General features: G+C 39.4%; 1 long non-coding RNA gene across 1 annotated transcript in view; it reads right to left on the reverse strand.

The window, feature by feature from the left end:
• LOC309874369 overlaps positions 1–23,387 on the reverse strand; it is a 254,547-nt gene that overhangs the window by 38,583 nt on the left and 192,577 nt on the right. Inside the window, exon 6 of the long non-coding RNA XR_014316822.1 lies at positions 17,018–17,186. This is a non-coding gene — a long non-coding RNA (uncharacterized lncRNA). The remainder of the gene's footprint in view (positions 1–17,017; positions 17,187–23,387) is intronic.

A 23,387-nucleotide genomic window follows, 5' to 3' on the forward strand; every position in this document is an offset into this window, starting at 1 on the left:
TACCCTGATAAACAAGTCAGTACCCAAAGCTTTACTGTTCTCCCCATGCTCCACTGAACAAGAACACACAGCAAGTCAAAAATAGAAATGCCAAAAAGTATAAAAAGAGCATCCTAGACTTTATTTCCTACAGTTGTTAAAGGAGTGGACAATGGGCAGTGAAGTATGTCTCAGGAAGTCACATTTTTCCAAATAGGAAAAAAAATAAATAAATCAGTACATCTTCTCACAGAAACACAGGTATAAATGCTTGGTACACATGTGCTGTCAAATCTGTAACCTTGAATTCCTATCTCCAACAAGTACACCGGTACCTGTTTGGACAGGCCAAAAAAAGTGACTTGACTTTCCTTCCCAAATTCTTCCAAAAGAGTTGCCTGACTTCATATTCTCTTAGTAAAGCAATTAAGGTAATTAATTCAGTAGGGCAACAGATACTAGTAAAGATGCCAATATTGACATTGCTTTCTAATCTGTCATCCTAATTTGTGTTTACAATGATTTAGATCAATTAGATCAATTGTGTTTAGATCAATTCTAAAGTACAATTAAGTACAAATACTCGGTCTGTTGTTCCATAATGCACTAGTCCTCCTTTTGTCACGTTGTCTCTTGCGTGATGGCTGAATTTGCACCATGAATCCTATTTTAACATAGGCAGGGCAAGGGCTGTAATCTGGCACAATACCTACTTAGAAAAACAAGCAGAATGGGCATTTCTTCCTTGTGCTGTGTATCTCAAGATCTCAGAGTGCTGAGGACTGCTGATTTTTTATTTATTTATTTATTTTCCTAAAGCTACATTTCATACAATATGATGTTTTGGCAACACCCTTGTGAACTTCTGACCTTACATAAAACAGCCATAGATTATCCCCCAAAAGCAAAGCACTTTTCAATGAAAATCCTTGTTCCTTTGTATCTACAATTTAGAGATGAAATAAGAGAATACAGAAAGGAAAGAAAGTATGGGGAAATACTGAAGCAGAAATTAAATATATATATATATAAGTACAAAATTTCTGTATCAATTCTAGACCAAAGCAAAACTCTTTATTTCCAAATGTGCCACTCAAAAAAATACATGCATTTTTCAGGACAGCATTCACCTGCTCTTTGCAGTACAAGACTAAAGAATTATAAATGAGGAATACATTCTAAATGCAATACAATATATGCTGAGAAACCAACAAGATAAAATATTACAGCTATGAGTTAGCTTCAAATCACGCTAAAGATCCCCTGCTCTTTCTCTCCTGTCTTGTTCCTCTTTCCTGCATGTTGCAACATCTCTAAGGTGGTACAGAAAACCCAAAGCAGAAAGCTAGGCATGAGAAATGTCACTCACCTATGTCTGTTTTGGTTACATTTCCCATCACCAAGCAGACAGGAAACATTCTCAGGCTCACAAAGAGGCAAACAGAAGCCAGAGCTAAAAGTAGAGTTTTTTTTTTTTTTTTTTTTTTCTGCATAGTATTACTCTGAAAGAACGGAAACCATATGGGGATTGGGTTATTATTCAGCTAGTTACTGCCTTCAGGTGGCTCCAAATTAAAAAGAAAAATTGGCAGCAGATGTACCTACCTACTCTACCTCTTCTTCAACTAGCATTATTATTAACTGGTATTATTATACAGCATTATTACCACTATTCCCACCAGCATGCTCTAGCCAAAGGTATGCCAGCATTTCACTATCCAACCCTTCATCCCCTTATGAACTCACAGGTTGATGATTTAGTTTTTTTATTAAGAAAAAAAAAAAAAAATTCACCCTGGGCTTAATTACCAACACTTTCTTTTTTTTTAAGGCATGATCCAAAGGAACTTCATATTTAGTTTTTTAAGCAGCTGAACCCAGAACATAGCAATTACAGCACAGACATCTCCCTGAGAGCCTTGTCATGTCCCACATCACTTGTCTGTGTTTTAAGTACAAGCTAGGCAGTACTAGGCCTAGTACTCTTTTGTCCCCAGGGTCATCAAGTGCATTTTCACTTCTGTGTATCTTGACATCCCACTAATTTTTACAGATTTTTCAATGGAAGGAGTCACTAAAATTAACACCTTCTTCAGATTTTGAAGTTTAATTACATCTAGCCCAGTATCTAGGATCATCAAGTCCAACTCCTGGCACTGCACAGGTCTGCCCAAAAGTTTAGACCATGTGACTAAGTGCACAGTCCAATCGCTTTTTAAATTCAGACAGGCTTGGTGCAGTGACTACTTCCGTGGGGAGCCTGTCCAGTGTGCAACCACCCTCTTGGTGAAGAACCTCTTCCTGATGTCCAGCCTAAACTTCCCCTGCCTCAGCTTAACACCATTCCCGCAGGTCCTATCACTGGTGTTTACAGAGAATAGGTCACCTGCCTCTCCACTCCCCCTCGCAAGGAAGTTGTAGACCATGATGAGGTCCCCCCTCAGCCTCCTCTTCTCCAGGCTGAACAGGCCCAGTGCCCTCAGCTGCTCCTCATACATCTTCCCCTCTAGGCCCTTCACCATCTTCATTGCCCTCCTCTGGACACTCTCCAACAGTTTAATGTCCTTCTTGTACTGTGGTGCCCAGAACTGCACACCGTACTCGAGGTGAGGCTGCACCAGCGCAGAGTAGAGCAGGACAATTACCTCCCTCGACCGACTAGCAATGCGGTGCTTGATGCATCCCAGAATACGGTTGGCCCTCCTGGCTGCCAGGGCACACTGCTGGCTCATATTCAACTTGCTGTCAACCACAACCCCCAGATCCCTCTCTGCAGGGCTGCTCTCCAGCGTCTCATCACCCAGTCTGTACGTATAGCCAGGGTTGTCCCATCCCAGGTGCAGGACCTGGCACTTGCCTTTGTTAAACTTCATGCAGTTGGTGATCACCCAGCTCTCCAATCTGTCCAGGTCTCTCTGCAAGGCCTCTCCACCCTCATCTGAGTCCACAACTCCTCCAAGTTTGGTGTCATCAGCAAATCTGCTCAAAACACCTAGTCCTACATCCAAATCATTTACAAAGACATTGAAGAGGACTGGCCCTAAAATGGAGCCTTGAGTGACCCTACTAGTGACCACCCCCCAGCCAGATGTGGCCCCATTAACCACAACCCTTTGAGCCCTGCTTGTCAGCCAATTGCTCACCCATCCTATGATGTTTTTGTTAAGTTGTATGCTGGACATTTTGTCCAGTAGGATCCTATGGGAAACGGTGTCAAAAGCCTTGCTGAAGTCCAAAAAGATCACATCAGCTGGTTTCCCTTGATCAACTAGATGGGTAATGTTATCATAAAAGAAAATCAAATTTGTTAGGCAGTACCTACCCATCATGAATGTGATATTCAAAGGGCCTGTGATATACCCCTCACATATATGTATGTGATATTCAAAACATCTCAAAGACACAAAATAACTGATAATACAGACTCGACCTACAGTAGCAGTTTTAGACAATTAGTATCCACTTTATGACAGAGAAAAAAAAAATACACAAAACTATGGGTTTTTTAAACCCCTGAACTCAGGGGCATATTTTAGTACTCATAACCTTGTAGGCTGATTTGTAACTACTTTGTGATTTTCAAGAGCAGTAAAATAAAAACAATCAGGCAAAATATATCCAGAATAGTAACTTCAGGGCATCTTAAGAGTAAGCATTTGCCTGTTTGCTCATACATACAGACATTCATCATCAATGATAGGTACAACTGAAAACTATAAGCACAGCTGAAATTTCAAAAGAATACCTATATTGGAATTATTTGTCATTATTTGTATTCTTAAGAAAACTTCAAACTGTTTTCTACAGAATTACCTCACATTTTCTTCCAGATTTACCTTGGTGTAAACAAATTTCCTTTGCCTGGAACTCTGATGAATACTTACTTTCTACAGTAACAACAATATTCTTTTCTTTGTGGAAAAAAGAAAGAAAGGTGGTAACGACTGTATCAGATGCAGTTCCTTACACTATATACTCAGAATTATGCTGTGGGGAAGTGAAGATAAAGGTTAAATTTGTGAGTACAGCAGAACTTTTCAGCTGTGAATACTGAAACAGCTTCCTTTTGAATTACTACTTTTCTATTATTTTTTTTGCCGCTGCTCATGAACTTACCAGAATTTGCTGCTGAACACAAACTAAAGAAAACTTCAGAAATATTGAAGTACTATTTTAACTACATGAAGAACAATGAAAATTAAGTAATAATAATAATAATCATGCCAATATTATTTCCAAGAGGGACTTCTTGTTCTTATCCATTCAAATCAATGTTGAAACACTTTCCTCCAGGCACCATTACCCTGTTCCAAACATTGAAGTATCCTTAAAATCACTCAGTGCACTTGAACAAGGCCCATGTTCTACAGCAGAAGTGTCCTTGTTCTAATAAGGGCTCTGAATTCATTTGGAAGGCACTATCTAAGACAACTTGCACATCACAATAACACAGGCTTAGCTACATGATAGTATTACATGAAATTAAACCACAGCCCAGCAATGTCCATATGCACTCAGGTTTCCCTACACATGTAAACACATTCAGATAACTTTATTCTGAAATTCTCTCAGAGGACTTCAACAATTCGTTTAAAAGGCTTGCTGAGAATTTCTGCTTTTCAATACACTTCAGTCTCCCTAGTAATACTTATGCAAGTACATACTTATATATCTACGTATTAGCACCATGACTGTTTTATAGGCTTCTAATACTCTATTTTAAACTCATAAAAGTACATTCTTATTACTATGCTCCTTGTCTGTCTCTGGACATTACTTTTCTAATCTTTTAGCCATTAAAACTGAATTGTGCTTCAACATGTCTGCCTAAGTTATTTTAGGGACACAGGGACAAACGTTTATTTATGTATATGCCTTTAGAGCACACAATCCTCAAGTTGAAATGAAAAAGAAAAGGCAATATGCTTCAACTTTTTTGTGTCATTATTTATTGATTATTAAAATGCTTCCCCTGGTTGAAAATATCATTATTCCCTGCAACTTTATGCAGTCATTTTCCAATTTAAATAAGAAACACTACTAAAGAATAAACTGAACACTTCCACACAAAGTTAAATACAAGATGTATTTTGTGTCACAATACCACATGTAATTATTAATTGCATATTAACTGCATTTAAAGAAAAAAAATCATCATGTTCAGTTCAGTAAGGGCTTGCTGTCTTGTATCTTTGGCAACGTGTACAACAGTATCCTAAATCTCTTGCTTTAATTGCTCTGATCATAAATTTTTTAAATGAACAGATAATTGGGTGCAGGAGGTGACTGTAGAACAAATACTGGGTGCAGGAGGTCTCCTACTGATGAGCAAGAACAGTCATCTTGTTTCCTTTCTGGACCTACACAATCCTGTAGCACAACCGGAGGCATCAGAGATACTATTTTATGCTGTTCTTAAAACATCCATTTACTACATCCATGCTACTACAGCACTGAATCTGAGACAACCATGGATATTATGGAGCGACTGTTGGACATGGACTCTTGCCCACTCCTCTGCTCCAGTGACCACCACTTCAGTGGCCATGAGCCAGCCTTAGGTATTCCCCCAAAAGAGCTTCAATCAAGGGTGCGTTGCCTGACCTCCCTTCCTCCCAGCAGCAACACAGTCCCTTAGGTCTCTACACCTAGGGATTATATGAGCTGCTTGCATTTCTCATGTCTCATGAGGGGAAGGAAACAGTTTGGGAATGGTTGGCTCTTGTGCCTCTCGGAGGAGGGGTGAGGGGTGCAAAGATCCACCCATCAGGTTGTTGTTTCTTCCAGCTGGCAATATGCAATATTCCTATAAATCTGCCTTCTGCAAGACAAGACAATCACCTGAAGAGCTAAAATCTGTATGCAACACAGGTCACAAGCAAGGCTGAGATATCTCAGTAATATCAAAGGCACAATTACCCACAGAGAGGAAGCAGCCAGAAAGAGGATGATAAGTAACAACAATTTGCCTATATAACAACAGGAGACAAAGAGCCATATATCTTGAGCAAAATAGCATCTCGTTTCTTCCAGGAAATTGAACTATAATCTCAGCTGACAAAATACTGAACTTTAAAGTATTATTTTAGCATGAGGAATAATCTTACTGCCAGCATTGGTTCTGTGCTGCACATTGCTCTTGCTGGCTGTTCAGAGATGTTCAGGTAGACCATATTTGAAAAGGGACAAAGCTGTAAAGGCTATTGTGGCAAAACCTGTGTGAAGTACAGGTCTGTGTACTTCACCTCCTGTGGAAGCAACAGAACTAATTATTGAGCTGCTCATGGCCTTTGAACCTCAAGTGTTATGATCTGAACAAGCATACACCCTGTCACTGAAGTTCACTGAAGTGCAGATGCTGAAACTATAAGACTAATTCCCTTCCTTAAAGGGAATCAAAACACCCTGATGGCACCTGGTGAACATTAAAGCCAGCTTTGGTTTCAAAGTCAGAGACCCTTGGGAAAAAACAGAGGTCACATTTGTCAGCTCACTCTTTGCTCTCCAAACATTGTTTTTCTCTTTTCTTTGTGTTTTCATTAACACTATCAACTCTGACAAATATTTTTCTGTTTTTCTTTCCCTCCACCCTCTTCAGTTCTCCCATCATGTGTACCAGCCTGTTCCACCCTCACTGTGTGAAAACTTGATTAGGAAAGCAAGTTCGTTTGTATGATATAGTAGCAAAACAGCGCTGGTAAAGCCAAGTGTGCTGTGACCCCTGTGACCATCACATGGCTATTCTCCTGTGCTTCAGCCTGCAGATCAGCATAAGAGCAATTTGCCAGTGCATGGAAAGCAGCTCCTACACCTTAAAGCAGGGCCGCAGGGCCACTACTACACCTGTGGCTCCTGAATGAGAAACAAGACATGGACCAACTTCTGTAAGGGGAAAAAAAAAAAAAAGAAAGAAAGAAAAAGGGAGGGTCAGTGGGGGAGGAAGGGAAGAAAAAAAAAAAAAAGAAAGAAAGAACGAAAAAAAAAACAGCTGGTCTAGGAGTTTGAGGAGTTTGTTTTCAAGAGAAGGTATTAATAGAAGCTTCTTAAAAGAAAAACAAACTTAATGGGGGAAGACAACACTTCTCCCTACAGGATGACTCTTCTCAACTGTTCAGTTGGTGCAAAGTTGACATCATGGAGCATGAAGATTCACATCCCTTTCGTGAAACTTGCACCAGCAAAAAGTTATGTAATGTACTTGCAGATAGTTTCATTATCTATGTGAGCTAACACTCATGGCAATATTCAATTACATACTTGGTAAATCTTTACCTTTAATTACAAGAAAACAAAACCATCACACCTCTCTTTCCCATCTTCACTTCCCTCACACATGTACTTTGGCATGCTCTGTGTGTGATATTACATAATGAATAAACTAATTAAATTAAATATCAGTGTTTCCAACACGGAAATGTAGTAGTTAAAATTGATCTACTGTATCTAAGAACTGTGTAAAGCAGAACTGAAGCTGACTCCTTTCCTGGGTCTAGGCATCTATCTGTCATTATCTGTAGGTGAAATGGAGCAGCATGAACACTGTTGTCATGGCAGTATAAGAGGAATTTTTTCCCAGCCAGGTCCTTACCCTGTAATTTTTACATGTCTTTGAATACACTGATTCAGAAAGGTTACTCTATTTTAGTTGATAAAAATGCAGTGTTTTTTTCTTCCGTAAAGGCTTTCTATAATGATTAACACCACTCTTTCTTAAAGAACTTGCTCTATATAGCTTACATGTAAAAATAAAATAGCTGGATAAACCATATCATTTAGAAGGATAAACCTTAAACAGCATTTTTTGGCATCACTGACACTAAGTTTCTTCATGTGCTTGTGCATAAGCAACACTGGGAATGCAACTGAAAGGATGGTGCAGACTCATCCAGTCCCCAGGGCACTGAAAATTAGAATGCTAGAAGGCACATTAGAAGGCATATTAGGTAATATTCTGAAATGCATTCTTCTGAGATATTAAACTTCCAAAATCCCCAAACAACCAAAATGGTGGAACATCTCTCTTCCAACTAAGAGCATGCTCAAGACTGGAGGCACCCACTGCCTCAAGCACTCTTGGATCTCCTCCTCTGTCCAGTTGCCTAGGTCCCAAGCATAATTTGTTACACTATACTCCATTAATTTACCTAAATAAGAGCTATTTGAAGGGCCAAAAAATTACACCAAATTCTTCTCTCATATATACTGACAAAACCCAGAGCTACTCTACTGAATTCCCAAGGGCAAGTTAAGTTAGTAATGTCCTTCCACACTTACCTGGGCACAGAGGAACAGATTTTGCCTCACAATCTATAGCAAAGTCTGAGTAGATAGGACTTGGAAAAAGTTAACAGCTCCACTTCAGGAAGCAAGGATTGTTTCCACTTTATTCAGTTCATTTATATACAACCAGATGTTGGTCTATTATAAACTAGATAACAAAATAAAGGAGGTTGGGTAGGGGGGAGTGTGTATTTATTCTGAGCTAAATGCACGTGAAAGCAGTAGTCAGTCTGCATAATCAACACAAAATGTATCTTTTCTAAACTGTGGCTGTCTGCAGCAAAGAATCATAGAACAGCTTTAGTTGGAAGGGACCTTGAAGATCGTCTAGTTCTATTCCCCCTAGGTCACCCACTAGATTAGGTTGCCCAGGGCCCCATCCAACCCAGCCTTGAACACCTCCAGGGACGGGGCATCCACAACCTCTCTGGGCAACCTGCTCCAGTGCCTCACCACCCTCTTAGTGAAGAATTTCTTCCTAATCTCTAATCTAAATCTCCCCTCTTCTAGTTTAAAACCATTCCCCCTTGTCCTGTCATTATCTGAATGGGATAGGTACCAGTGGTACGAGTGTTGGAGCTCTCTGTTTTGTGTCAAAGGCAACCATTTATTTTGAGAGCTAGACCCGCTGCAAGCAGACAAGGTGCCAGGCACTGGTGACAATGGGGCAATCACCTGATGTTGCCATGAGCTCACACACCTGCTCCAACGGTGCACGGAGCTGAGGGTTTTCCCTGATTGATGTGTGTAACTGCCTCATAGAGCCGCGTGGGCGAAGGATGTGGGCTGGCCCCGGCAGCGTACCAACCTGAACTTCCCTCTGACACTGCACAAGGAGAAGATAGACTGAGACTCATACCTGCCCACCCACACAGACAAACCAGCAGATATAAAAATACATGACCTTAAAAACCAGGATGCAAGCAAAAGAGAACGAAGCATCTCTCCCTTCTTTCTTTCTTCCCTCACTCACTGGTGGTACAAATAAGTCATGCACATAAATACCACCAGCACAAAAACAGAAGTATGGTGGAGTTCTGCTGTCTCAAATCAAGTTACACACAAAACTAAGTTGGCCCATTGCCTTCACCATGTTTGCCACCATATTCCTGTTACCACCCTCCTAGAAATTCACTCAAACATTCCTAACTCTCCACTTGTCTATTTAATAATTAAATAAATAACTGTACTTCTGTCTGTATAAAAATAAAAGTTTGGTTTAAAAAAGTATCTGGAAAGTTCAAAAGGACCAACTTCCCAAGTCTACAAAAACAACCACTTCTACCACATACACTCACCTATCTCCTGAGAGGAAATTCACTGCTCAGAAACCTGATATTCTGTGTGCTCTAATTAAGGGAAAAGGAAATAGCTTTCACAGTCTCTTGTGCAAGGGCCAATGAACATAAGTCAAACACTCACCTAAAACCATGAAAACACTTTGAAAAGAAGCAAAACAAACATTCTGCTAATTTCCCAGATGTATATCCAGTAATGCTTCTGATGTAAAGTGTGGTGGGGTAGGAAAAAGGAAAAGGAGAATTTAGTGATGTGGGGAGGAGAGTTGCCTTCATTCTTCAGTCTTAACCCATTTTAGACATTTGTGACAGAGAGATTCACTCTGAACTGCTTTAACAGTGCTACCATGGTGACACAAAGCAGACAGTCCCACATCTCAGAAAGCTTCTTTCAGAGAAGAGTTATGGTTCTCCCATCACAGTTATTTCTGTAGCATCTATTAAATGCTTAGATGAAGTTAGCAAGAGTCAAGGCAATGCACAGCCCAGGAAGTCTTCATCTGCTTCCTGACATTTCAGAAGAAAGCCTTGCTCTTGTAACTGTTTAGAAAACTCCAAGATTTCTCTCACATTGAAAACACTCTCTGTCCATGGTGCAACATGTCATTCTGCCTGCTTCTTACCAGTTTTGACATTTTTTCATTGTATTTGTACAAAAGAAAAAAAAAAAAAGTAACATTTACACATTTACATACTGTTGTGGTTTTACCTTGCTAGGCAGCTGAACTCCACCACAACCACTCTCTCACTCCCCCTCCTCAGAAGAGGAGGGGAGGAAGAGAAGGAAAGAAACAACTCATGGCTTGAAATAAGGATAATTTAATTAAAGGAAAAATAATTATTAAGGAAAAAAAATATTATTAATTAAATAATTTAACTAAAGGGAAAAAAGGGAAAGGGGAAAAGGGGGAAAAAAACAACAAGCAAAGGCTGTATGGAAGGGCAGCTGAAAGAAACTAATCTCTATTTGCATAGACAAGCAATGTTGACCACATCCTTGAAGCAGGGCCTCAACACACATAGCCGTTGTTCAGGAGGACAGATGTTTTCAAAACAAGAGTACACCTCTTCTTCCTTTTTCCACCTTTTATTGCTGAGTGTGACATCATATGGTATGGAATATCCCTCTGGTTGGTTTAGGTCAGCTGCCCTGGTGATGTTCCTTCCTCACCTCTTGCCCACCCCCCACCTGCTGGCTCTTGGTGGGTCTGGAGGGAGTCCTGATGCGGTACCAGTACTGCTCAGCAGCAGACAAAACACTGGTGTGATACCAGTGCTGTTTTAGCTACAAGTGCAGAGCACAGCACAGTATGGGCTGCAGCAGAGAAAGTTAACTCCATCCCAGCCAGACCCAGAACACATACACATTTCCCAGTTCCACTCATCATCACGGTTATCTGCCTGAGCAACTTTGAGCTCAGCAGCAGCACTGAATGAAGGCAGGTGAGGCCTGCAAACAGTTCTGATACTAGGGTCTGTGATCAACGGCCATTCACTAGGCAAGCAAGCTACCAGATATTTTTTTTCCAAATCTACACATTGCTAAAAGCATACTGAAGGTTTTGGTATAAATGCATTTTATGTTAGCCAAGAAAATTGTAAAGGAGACACTTTACATGTAAGGCATTACTAGGCAAAGACAGATCTGAGCACTCCTGTTACAAGCACACACAAAACTGATCCAAAGGGATTGGCCCCACATTCTTATGTACCTTCTGCATAACTGTCAGCTGTAACTGTCAGCTACAACAGTAATGTAGATGCAATGGTAAGAGTTAAAAATGTAACTCTTATCTCTTTCTTTGAACAACTTCAGTTAACTGCAAGATGCATGGATCTTCAGATGTGGATGCCATACTAAATCTAGCCTCTTCTATCTTGTTTTGCAAAATATGAGAACTCCAAAAACAGAAATTAAATGCTAGTTTCCTCTTCAAATGTGTGGTTTATTTGTTGTATCTGGAAATATTAAGCAACTCATGCTAAAATACATTGATCTGAAGGGACTTTACTGCTACAGGGTATATTACATACCATGATAAAGCAAAGTATTCTAAATCTTTACCAGGTGCCTCTGAACAACACTTACAGAAAAATATTTTTGCAACTATATGCATCTTACCCTGTCCACAGGGGAAAAAAAAAAAAAAAAAAAAAAAAAAAAAAAAAAACAAAAAAAAAAAACAGTAATTAAGTCTGGTGTAAAAATTAGGTAAAAATAAATAAATAATCATACTATTGTTAACAATGATAAAACTCAATCTTTATACAATACTCTTTTTACCCCTGTAATTCAAAACATTTATTGTCCTCATTTCACAAATCTAAGTCCCCAGGAACTTTGTGATGCAGTTACAAAGCCATTGACAAACCCTTGGGGCTCTGCAGTCCTACCAGATGGAGAGCAACAAAACTAGATACATTTCTTGTTTTTCTTTCTTTTAACTTCCACCTTTGCCTCTATGTATTTTGACCTGCCTCATTCAGTGTTTAGCATAGCACTGCCTATTATCCTGGCTTTCCTTGAACACATCTGTGTTTTTTTTTTTTCTTTGGAACTGCCCTACTTCCTGACAGACAATTACATGACCAAAAACACTCACAACATTAATTTATCCCCAAAAATCTCCCCCTGCCCACTCCAGTGCCATTACAATACATATCTGTAAAACGATGAATATTACCAGAAAACAAGAGATACTACCCTCTCTTTTCTCGTCAGGGTAAAAATGTTGTCTAGCGTTGCAGTTTCTCTCCTTGACAGAGTGTGCTGACATTGATTCATTTATTAAGAGGCTCTGGTAATGTCACGCTCACATCTACAAAAGTAGCATTTTCTAAATTGTTTGCATTTGTTGTGCTCCTTTACCTCTGGCCCTCACCTGATTTACAAGATGCAGCTTTAGAACCTACTACAGGCAGCAGAACAGGCCAAAAAGAGAATCCAAACTATACTGAACAGCACAGTTCAGCAGTTCAGGAAGAAAAATTGCCCACAGTGACCATGTAGTGGTAGATCATAGAAACACCATAGCCATTTTTTCACCACCTCCATTTCATCTTGAATGTCTAGTGCTGTCAGAGTTCCCTTTAGCAGAGAAGAGGTCTCCCTTCCAGACACAGCAGCTGAAAACTCAAGCCCGCCAGTTCCATGCAGCTGGGTGGATTATAACAATTTAACTAACTCAAGCACCTTCACCACCAGCTACACTTCTATTCATTCCAGTTGTACCTCTGCAAAAGGAAAAGTTGTATCCTCCTGTGCCAGTCTGGCCACCTGCAATTCAGCTGAAGCAAGTAAGAAGAAGCTTCTCTACTCATCAATAGATAGATAGATTAAATAAATAAATAAATTTAAAAATCTGCAATCTGCAGCATAAGCACCATAATAGGGCTTTACATTACATACCACATAGGAGGGCATAAATTACATACCACAATGTCTTTTGCTTGTCCTTACAAAGTCTCACACCAGATAACAACTCCCAGATGTTGGGGCCCAACAGCTTGGCACTATCTGGTGGAAGAGTAGGCAAGTGGATGTAGTGACCACCCTCCACCAGCATGCCTGCCCCTACAAAATCTCTTCATAAATCAGGTGTGTTTGTTCACATGAAAAAGCATCATAGTGATGGAAAGGAGGAAACAGCATGATATTTCACTTTGTGCCTAACAGCAGAAGGATTTTCTGCAGTAGGGAATTCAAGGCATAAGGTCTGAGAAGCAGGAGATTTTAAAGCTCCTCTACCTATAGAATTTGTTGAATTTTTTTTTTTTTTTTTTTTTTTGAGGTGAAATGTAAAGGCATCTTTCTTGTCTATTCTCTACTACACAAAAGATTGACTAACTCAAGCATCTCTGTAAACGTAATAGCTAGTAGTTTTGAGACTCTCCTCTAAAGTTTCATTGTGTATTTTCTGACAATTAACACATGAAATCAGTTACTAGCTTCTTCAGACTCAGAAATAATAATAAATTATTCAGGCATGAAACTGTAATTACTGGTGGCAGGACAATAAACACCATGTAGCTTTGTCTTGCTAAGCAAAAGACAAACTGAATGGATGAAATAATTATCTAAAACCAAGGACAGAGTCAGATTCCAGCTCGTCTTCCTGTCCACGTCTCCACACTGAAAAAATCTCATCTCTTAAGTAAACAAACACATAAGGAAGCAACTAACATTAATAAATTAGAAACTCCATGGAGTAGACAGACTATGATCTCATAACTTTTTTGGGGGGTGATTATTTTTTTTTTTTTTAAAACATCTTCTTTCCAGCCAGACTGAGCTTAATTTACCTGAAAAATTTAAACTGAGAGTATCTTGAAATCACATGAGGAAAATTACTCAGTTATGACTATACTACTCATTTTTAATTTGACAATGCAATTTAATTTGATTTAAGTAAACGTAGAAACCTTGTGAGAGTTGATGTACCAGTGTTAAATGGAACTTTTTGCTCAAAACCAGCAAATATAAGTGTACTTTAAAGAAAAAATCTCTCCTGTCTTTGGGTAAGTGCAATATATGAAGAATTAAAGTACAGCCATAATCTAACACTTTTTTTTTTTTTTTTTTTTTTTTTTTTCCCAAATGTAAAGCCTTGTAATTAAACCTCAGGCAAACAATCAGTTTTCTGTCCCTGAGACATTTATGGCAAAAACGAATCCTGTGAGGCCCCACAATGCAGCAACACCCCAAATGCAGGTGTGTCAATGGATATTTTTCTATTTTCTTTCAACACTTCCACCCTGTGGCTGCTCCCCTTTCCTCATTAATCTCTGTTTATTCTGCCACTCAGCTGCAAGAGAGGGGAGAACAGTCACACTCTCATTTTTCTGGTCCTCCAGACCACTCATACTAGCTGTGCTTTGACTCAACAAATTTCAGAAAGTCAATGCTGAGAATAAATGTGCAACTTCCCAGCCATGCCCCTCTGGAAGGAAATGAGCTGTGTTCTTTAGGTAAAGGGAAATTACTTTGGAAGTCTAGACCGAACCCTTCCTTTTCCATCCCTCCTCCTGTTTCCCCCTTGAATATATTTAAGACAAAACAAAAGGAAGGTGGAGAATTAAAAAGAACTGTTGGACAGAATTTCTATCCCTGTGTGTAATAAAAATGTTGATATAAACACTGACAAAACATCACCTGGAGGAAAGGGGGGAGAGACAGAGAGCTACAAAAGTGCCAAGGATGTTGGCAGCATGTGGCACAACAAAAGGGGAATCAGGAATGGAGGTGAAAGGCAGCATATTGCAAGCAGCCAGACTGATCATCCTATCAGGCTGGATTTGTCTTTAAAATAAGACAAATAATGCAGCTCTAGATCTAGTTGTCTACAACTGTGCCAGTCAAAGGGAAAATCCTACAAGGTATTTAGTAAACTTCTCTGGGAGGGAATTTTAGTGATTGCCTCTAAACTGAAGACACAGTAAAAAGAGCAGCTGTGAGATAGGATCAGAACAGCAGGGAAGCTTGAAACAATCAATCACATGAACTCAGGTGAATTTTAAAAACCCTTACAGACTCTATGAACTAAAATGGAGGAGGGACAGGTCATAAACATTGACTGAAATGGTAGCAGACAAGAAAAAATGTCTAAAATAAAATAAAATAAAGAAATATGAATATATATATATATATATATCCCCAAATACTACTTGATTCAACTGGGGAATAGGAAGCAAAAAGACTTTACCAATCCAAGGAGCAAAAGAGGGACCAAGTAAATGGATAAAGAAGTTGATATGCATTAAGAAAGAACAACAAAAGTGGAAAAAAAATAATCAGACAATAGATGTAAAGATGATGTCAGAGGATTTGATAAATAAAATTGTCAGAAGGACCACCAAGGAAAGCAGTCCTAAGAGCGAGAAAGAAACAAAATATAAGTGCATTTGAAGTAAGCTGCAGTACGGAGGGGGACCAAGTCTCACTAACTTGCTCTATTTCCAAAATAAGTGAAAAGATATATTTTGTTTGGTTGGCTTTGATAGGGGGAATGGCAGAGGAAGGAGCAATGAAACGAATGCACCATGAACTGACTCTGTGGACATCTTGAGAATTTTTCCATTCTGAGCATGTTTAATTCTTGCTGAATAGAGATTCAATGAAACCTGTATGACAATTTTTCTTCCCTTTACGGGAAAACAAAACCAGGGTTACATCAAGACAGCAGCAGGGCAGCAAGATCACAATTTCCTATTACTCATTGGCAGAGCACAGCCAGTGCCCTTGCTCTAACACAGATGCAAGCTAATACAAACGGCAGCTCTCAGTGCCCTCTGTCCCACTCCCTAATAAAAAATAAAAAGTTAACACTTTGAAACACCCTTCAGCCCCTGCTTTCAGCTGCTGGCACATGTCTCCACATGGAACAGAGAAGAGGAAAGGGAAGGAGTGATCAGACAACACTTCAGCTGAGCTCACAGGGAGGAGTGCTGCAAATGCCTGCTCAACTCACGCTGCTTGTATCCTAAGGTTATACTGGACTACAGTATGTGCCAGAGCTCAATGTCAGGTTTATTAGGTTCAGTATTCTTACTTTCCAGTCGAAAAATAAAAAAGGAAAAAAGGAAAGGAGGGGTTTTTGTTTGTTTGTTTGTTTGTTTTTTGACCAAGTGCAGGAAAGAAGTTTTGTACCTTAAGAAAAATTCCCACGCGTGGGAGTGAATGTGAAAATTGTATGCCTGAATCATACTGTTAATTCCCTAAGTCCCACATTATGTGGGGTTTGAATAATGTTTTCAGCTAGGAAACTTTTTTATTATTATTATTTATATATTTTTTTTTTTTTTAAAAAAAAGGTAGTCTAGAGCTCCTCCCTTTCTAAATCACAGTAAGACCTAGAAAGACCAGTTTTGTTTTTAAACACAGTTGCCCTTAATTGCCCTTAAACTGGTCAATTCCAGTAATCAGCATCAAACTAATAACAGACACTCTTTGCCAGACCAAAAATGACCATTCAGCTAGATTCTTCTTCAAAATGTTTATTTCAGCTAAACAAAGTACAGTTTAGTTGCAGACACATTGTTCTTGAAGTTAGAAATCTCTGTAAAAGTTGTACACCTCTTTACATAATATTTCAACGTCCCCCTCTATATATATGTAGAGACACCACTAGACATAGATCTTTGGAAATATATCTTGAATATATCCAAAAGCATTTTCTCCCTTTCTTGTTAGAAGCAGAAGCAAAATAATGAATTTTATCAGATGCTGCCTGTCAATTATGGCATACTTGTGATACAGGAGCATCTGCTGATTATAGGAACTAATAAATCAACATAAAAATTCCTTTTATATTTATTTTAGCTAGATATAAAGTTTCATCTCTCTAAAAATCATAAAATCCTATCAAAATCACTAGAGAATTTCCAGATGTTTTTAATTTAAAACACTCTAGTTAAACTTGGAATTGCCAACTTGTGGCCACAAGGTTATCCAGTGTACTTACAGAGCCTGACGTCTGCTCTGCATGACGTCTGTTCTGCCCAATCCTTTCAAAGCACCCATCACCAGGACACTGAGGATGTTGCTGAGGGCAAGGACCATACAGCAATATTTGCCTTGAAAGCTGGCAAAGAGTAATCCATCTGCATCTTGTAGCAAAGTGAAGACATCACCTAGAAGTTTGAACAATAATCACTTAGAACCAGTAGAAATCACATATTTCATACCAGTATAGCCACACATTTCACCCTAGTCCTTCCAGGGGAAGGGAAGGGAAGGGAAGGGAAGGGAAGGGAAGGGAAGGGAAGGGAAGGGAAGGGAAGGGAAGGGAAGGGAAGGGAAGGGAAGGGAAGGGAAGGGAAGGGAAGGGAAGGGAAGGGAAGGGAAGGGAAGGGAAGGGAAGGGAAGGGAAGGGAAGGGAAGGGAAGGGAAGGGAAGGGAAGGGAAGGGAAGGGAAGGGAAGGGAAGGGAAGGGAAGGGAAGGGAAGGGAAGGGAAGGGAAGGGAAGGGAAGGGAAGGGAAGGGAAGGGAAGGGGCGCTTAACACCTCAGTAGCATCCCAATCAGTATAAAACATTTTTCTCAGAGACTGGAAAGGACACTGATACCAAGGCTGGTGACAGGAGGATAACATGGAGTTCACAAATATAAAATAACTTTCAAAACTTGTGAAATAATTTATCTGAGTGAGTCTACTGGAACAAGAATGTTAACTAAGGAGCAGATGAAAACAAGTTTTCTGCCCATGGTCACTCAGCATGAGACAGTGGAAGGAAATGATGATGAATCACATCAACATGGGATGGAACAAAATCTGAAGGAGTATCAGTAACAAAGCCAAAGAGATAAAAGCCAGGGTAAGCTACTGATGAATTCTGGTGAAGTCATAACCAAAGGGAATAGATCTTTAATTCCCTTAACACAGAAGCATAACACATTCCTTGAATTATATTGTTTTATGTTAGCTTTAAAAAGTAGTAGAAGGCTAAACATTTTAATTTGTTACCAATCCTAATCTAAAAACAGAGAACATGCAATAAGACAGGCAAGTCAATATTGTAGCTGTTGCTGCATATATTTAGCTGCATTTACATAAGCACGTGTGTACCTGCGCACATAGCACATAAACCAATTCATTATATTTACACACAAACTGTGTAAGGCTTGTTTCAGGCCTGAACAAGGTCTTATGCTTCCAAAAGAAATTTTTTGTTATACTAGTTCATGTAATAGAAGACTTTTCCTCTTTGATCCTTATAGTGTTACATGCTACTTACACACTAATAGTAATTACATACATATAACACACACTTTTTCCCCCCATTCTTCTCCTCATCATTCTGTTTTTCTCTGACCTATATCAGTGGACTGAAAATAGTTACACACTACCAACTTACACAAACCACTTACCCACGCTTAAAAAAATATTAAGTAAAGTGTTCAAAGTAACCCTTCTATAATACACATGGCTTCCAAAGCTGCACTATATATATATATATATATATATATTAGCCTAAAACCAAAATGTCATTATTCATGTTTTGTACATAAGCAAAGGATAAAACCTTCACATTGCAGGTTTTTACAGCCCCATAATTTACACCCTTGTGTCATAAAACAGCGATAAAATATTTTAGAGATAGCCATAAAACCACGATCCAAGTTCAGTCTCTTCAAAAGCTCTGTTTCAATTGTGCTGTAAGGTTCTGAACAGGATTATTTATCTCTGATCAGTAGCAAAGTTCACATGTGCTCCAAACTTTTCCAGAGTTTGCATGTTTTCTAATGCAGTCTCCTAGCTCAGGCTCACTCCTGTCTGGGAGGGGCTGGAAATGGAATATTTTCATCAAAAGCAGCTTGCACAACTGAACCCCAAATTCTTCACCTGAAATGTATGGAAGTTTGGGGCAAATGAAGGAGGATGTGGATTTTGGGGGTCAGACTTGTAGCAGAGGTTGCCCAGCTCTCTGGAATTCATTGCTTCCAGAACCTGCACCTCTCAGCTTTCAAGCATTGCACCAACAAAAGCACATCTCTGAAATATGGCAAGGTATGAGGCTTAGAGCCTTACCCCTAAAACATACGCAGAGAAGCAAGAGTGGGAACTGGAGACGGTCCCTGATCTGTGACTCCTGCCTTGCCTTACCACAAATGGTGTTTAAGAACTATTTTTTTTTTTTTCAGAGTTTACAAGTCTCTGAAGTCAGCTGGAGTTTTGTACTATATTCAGTGGGAATATTAGAAGGTCAGATATTGCAGAAGATGAAATAATGAAATATGACTGTTTAGCATACTGTTACAGAAAATGACAAGTTTAGACCTCATAGTAAGATGGGTAGACCCACTCTCACAAGCAACACAGTGGTTATATGTACAAATTAATCACAGTCAGTCAGAGAATAGCTATGAGTCTGCTTTTAATACTCTGGATTGGAACAAAGATGTTTTTCTAATATTCTAGTACTTTATCAGTAGGATATTACAAAAAGTGTGTAAGTGGGCATTATACATTAGAAAATAAGCATAGGGAATTTGGTATAAATTGTTGAATATAATACTGTGGTGAAAACTTGGATTTTGGTTCTCCTAAAACTCATTTCTTGACCACAGGCAGCAAGCCATAAAATACCACCTTGAAATGTGAGAAATGTTACAGTCAGGATGTGTCTAACAACTCAATTAATTATGGCTTCTTTCTCCATCTACTTGGAATTTATTCATTTTACCAATTTATTTATTTATTTTTATTTAAAAAACTCAGTTTCCTGAAAGCCAGGGTTATGTCATTTTATTTATTTATTTAAGGTTACTGAAATGTAAACAGTTTTTGACTAGACAAGCCTCAGTAATGACTGGAAAATGTAATTTAGAAGGCTTTCCGGAATACTTCACAGTAATACGGTTTGAGTTTGTTTTTCAGTTGTAGGTTATACTCAGCTTGGAAAGCAGCAAAGTCAGTATTTCAGGATATTCGAGATTCCTGGAAACCTCTAAGAACTGTAACATGTCAGGCCCTGATTTGGGAACGTACTTACCTGCCTATCCTCAAGCACAAGACTTCACATCTTTATTACAGAAAACTTTAATCAAGTACCTAACTTTGAACATGTATTGAAGCACTCTGCCGAATCAGAAAGGAATCTGGACCTTTTTTAATAGCAATGTTGTTAATTGACTGCAAAGACGTTACACCCTGCAGCGAGGCTCAGCAGGAGCTGTGCCTGCTGGCGAGCAGCTCTGGCAGCAGGCACCAGCCAGCCGGTCGCCGGCAGCACAGAGCATGGACCATGGCCTCATGCCGGGGGAACCCCTGGGCAGAATGCTGCTTGCTCTGGACATACTAGCCGGTGCGTACCTGGCCACTGGCTACACTAAATGTTTAAAAACTCTCCGTTTTTGAGCTATCTGTAAAGTAGCACTGAGGCAATCTACTGAAGTGGTGAGTTTTATGGTGGAAAAAATATACAAGGCAATAAAATGTCTTTTACAGCTGGTAAAGAACTGAAACAAAACAGAGGCATTTGATAACTGCAAAGGGGTTACCAGTGAGGATATTCTAGCACAGTGACCAATTGCATAATAAAAGCAGATTAAAAGAAATCAGACATCATGATTGTTTTCTTAGTGTTTCACCTTTTGGAGTCACGTGGAATTGCAGCCTTGGACTTTCTGCAGAAGCCAATACTGAGGACTTGTGCTTTGGGCACTAACTGAGAAAAAAAAAAAGGTATTAAAAAAAAATGAAATCCTGTTTGAGGGCAAGTAAGTAAATAACTGGTTGAAGTCACATCCTTAGTGAAAAAGAAATGGTACAATAAGGAAACAAATCTCCAAAACAGTCACTATACTATCTTTAACATGACTTTGAAATATGTGAAAGACATACAGAGTGTCAGCTCTTCTGTCACCACAATATTTGGATTCCTACTCACATATTTAAACAAATTTGGGGAGACTGAATTTAAACCAAGCCAGAATACTTGTGGTTTTCTTAGCCCACAACCAGCTTCCCAGACTTTCAGTTTACAAAAGTCACTGGAACATTAATAATTCTTCTCCCTTGAACCACAGATACTCCTTTCCCATTTCACTAGTCTTCCTGTAAACATATTTTTGCCTCAACACAAAGCAGTTGCAGCCTACATATCTAATCAGCATGACCACAGTACTTTAAACCTGTTTTTATTCAAAACTATAGTGTCCAGACTATTCCTATATGCAACTACCGCAAGTATTTACCCACAGGTAAATACTTTGCACAGGTAAATAAATTGCCTTTGTAAATTGCAGTGGGGAGGCCTGCATTTTTCACACATCCCTTTCTACTTAGTAATAAATAACTTACATCTAGAAATCTAACCTTCAAAGACACCAAATACCTAAAGCTTAGAAACAATGGACACCAATGAGGCATGATGGAAGTAGCTCATTCTGGCATGACAGTGTTTACATTGTATCCCTATTTAAACATGATCCCAAGAATTAACATGTTTCTCTTCTTCCTCTGCCCAGGATAATCCAAATCTGGGGTAGTGTGTCTGATTCCAGCATGTTTAAAAGCATGTGCTGTTTTTTAAGTTTGTGGGTTTTTGGACTACTGAGAAGCTCCTTCCAACTCGATGCTTCCCCTTTACTTCTCTACTCACCTAGTTCCTTACAAGTTGTTTTTCCCCTCACTGGGACTCTAGTGAGTTTTGTGCACAAGGCTGCAGACATGTGCTGTTTCAGACACAGAGAATATCTGGGGGTGGAGGGAATATCACAAAGAGATTACTGTAAAAATGTCAGTATTTAAAGCAAGTCTTCTTTCCCTTTCCCTTTGCCCCTTTCCCTTCACTCTTTGCCACTTACCTTTCCTTTTTCCTTTCCCCTTTTTCTTCCCCTTTCTCCTTTCTTTCCCTGTCCCTTTCCCTTTCCCCTCACCTTTCTCCTTTCTTTTCCTTTTTCCTTTCCTTTCTCCTTCTATGGTGGACCCTGTAAAACAAGTGTCCCCTTTTCCCCTCACCCAGGCTATTCCTGTGCTGTTCTCACTCTTGACATTACTGCAAATCTCATGACTTGAAGACGTAGTCCCCAAAGACAAATGCTCAAGTGAGAATGTCATGACCAGTTCACCACAAATACTGCCATTATTCATAGTTAGGCTGAATTATTCCTGCCCACCATGGATCACATCATTATGCAAAGGCATGACCTAAGACTATGGGGAAAGACTGGCAAAAGGCCTCTTTAAGAAGCGTGCCAAATTTCACCGATTCATTTCACAAACAAAGCACATGCATGAAGGTAAACTTTATGCATTTCAAGTATTTTCATTCTAAAAAGAGTCCAGGTATTTATTTCTGAGCTTTTGTGCACACATTTCCCTGACTCACAATTTCAAAAAGGAGGGGACCAGATCTTATAAAAACAACATCAAAACACAGATTTAGCTCTGTTTTTCCATAGCTTCATTCACCACTGTGGTCACTGCTCTTGGCAGTGACATTTTAAAAGTTGCAAGAAAAAGGAAAAAAAAAAAAAAAAAAGGTTGACTTTCAGATTTTTTTTTTCCTTTTTAACTTGAATATTGTCAGCTTCATGCTTAGAGTGCATATTTAAATCTTTATTAGCTCATTTCTTTTTTGATAGGACATGTACGGGGAAGTAAACCTATAACTCAGAAAAAAAATGTACATTAGTAAAATACATGAAGAAGTGAAGACTTCTTCTAAATTAGAGGTGATATGTATCAGAGAAAAAAGGACAGCAAGCCATGGTCAGTGCATCATCATGTAAAGACATGGTTAGCAGTGATACATATACGTGACAACAAGCCACATGCAGCTGGGAGCTGGACCTAGAGGGTACCGCAGCATGGTGACCTCATGGCAATGATCTCACCCTGCAGCCCGGATCATGAGCTGGGGGAATAATTGCGGTTGGCTTTGGCACATGCACTCTATCAAGAACTGTGCAGGACTGTCATCACACTAATGCTGCCATCTGAATCAGCAGGGGGCAAGCAGAGAAGGGAAAGGGGTGCAACAAGGTAGGAAGAGGCCATGCTTAAAGTATTTTGACATGACAGCAGGCTGCCCATAGGCTCCACAGATTGCTTGGAAGGCAGGATGAGAAGAAATAAACATGGAGCAAGGATTTTGCTAATACGTCCATCTTCCCAGCCAGACAGTCTGGTTTGATTCAGCTACCTCAGGAAAAAGACAGCCAGAGCTACAAAGAAGAAGTACCTTTGAAGCTGCACTGATTTAGTACATTAACCATGGTTTATGTCATACTCAGATTTCTTGACCTTTAGCCATGCTTACCTTTCCCAGTTAAACTCAGCAATGTTCACAACAAAGAAACAGGTCCTCCTTACCGTGCCTATAGATG

The sequence above is a fragment of the Aythya marila genome (genome assembly GCF_965140915.1).
Source record: "Aythya marila genome assembly, chromosome: 2".
Classification (NCBI taxonomy): Eukaryota; Metazoa; Chordata; class Aves; order Anseriformes; family Anatidae; genus Aythya; species Aythya marila.